Raw genomic sequence first — 1,337 nt, 5'->3', positions numbered from 1 at the left:
CTTTAGAGCTTACTGAAACTTAATGTTGACAGAAATTGAAATGCACAAATACCAGGAATTGCTTTTGATTCTGCTCAGTTCATACGCATTTGAAGTGTCTCCATATCTACCTGCAAGATCATTTCAAGAGACCATTATTGAACCAAATGCCAACTGTAATTAAATGTGATCTGCGTGGCTGGAAAGATGTGTGGTCTACTGATTCAGTTCTGTTGGATCTGTAGTTGTGGTGAAACATGAGAGGTTGTTTATGTTGGGTTGGGTTTGTTGGGTTTTTTTACAACTTTCCATCTTCTGAAAGGGTAGGTTTGTATTTTCTGGGTTTGCATTGAAGGATTTTAGACAGTGATTGGAGATAAAGAAAGGACAGAAAACTGTTCTGCTTCTTAAAGGCCTGCTTTGCATAAATGCAAAGAGAACTGCTTTGTCTGAGGGGACATGATGGTCCTGGCTCAGGCAGGTAACTTGGAGTAAGCAGCCTTTGGACAAGTTTGCTTTGTCACATCCTTATTCTGTGCCTTTTTACTTTGGCATCTCAGTTTATATAGAATAGAATGTGTATGCAGCAGTGGTTGACTTGAAGAGTCTTGTGAGAGGTTTGCTCCTAATTATACTAACATTGTTCATGCAGTTTCAAAGACAAGCTTAGAGGCATGTCAGAAGTAGCCTTCGCATCTTTAACATGACTTTATTTGAATTAGTGGCTGCTTTTACATATGTAATGACAGGATGTCCTGCTCAGAACCATCTCCAAAAAGAGGTTGTTTTAGAAATGAGGAAAAGCAGTGGTTCTGTTAGATCTGAGTCTGGCTAATGTGGTTTGAGCTTTCACTTGATGATACAGGATAATATGGTCTCTGGCTCACCTTTATGCAGCATCTAAAATCCTGCAGGCTGCTCTCTTTACATTTTCAATGTGAATTACTGAAATTCTTACACACATTCAACGTATTTTGAGCCTGTAGGACAAAAAGAAAGGCATGATTAATTTAAAACAGCCATCATATGCACACATAGCTGCAGATGTCTTCAGCATGAGGAAATAATTAAGTTTCCTGAAGGATTATCGTACGATCCTTTGGCAGTGTAAAACAGTTATTAATTAACATACTACTGTTGAAGTAAGGTTCAAATGTAAATTCAAATGATGTAATGTAAATGCAAACCAAATAATACCTATTACTTTATGGCTGAATCCATAAAACTTGGCTTAATTTGTCTTCATAGTAATCAAAAGCTGAAATTCCAGGCTGTGTCTAATTCTGATGAAGTTGCATGGAGTAGCCATAGCTGCTCTGTTTGAGTAAATACCACTTCTTATGAGGTTAGTTACCTCA

Source organism: Acanthisitta chloris, unplaced genomic scaffold, assembly GCF_000695815.1.
Source record: "Acanthisitta chloris isolate BGI_N310 unplaced genomic scaffold, ASM69581v1 scaffold22431, whole genome shotgun sequence".
NCBI classification, from domain to species: domain Eukaryota; kingdom Metazoa; phylum Chordata; class Aves; order Passeriformes; family Acanthisittidae; genus Acanthisitta; species Acanthisitta chloris.
The sequence above is the reverse complement of the archived record's forward strand: the minus strand, read 5'-3'. Positions refer to the sequence as shown.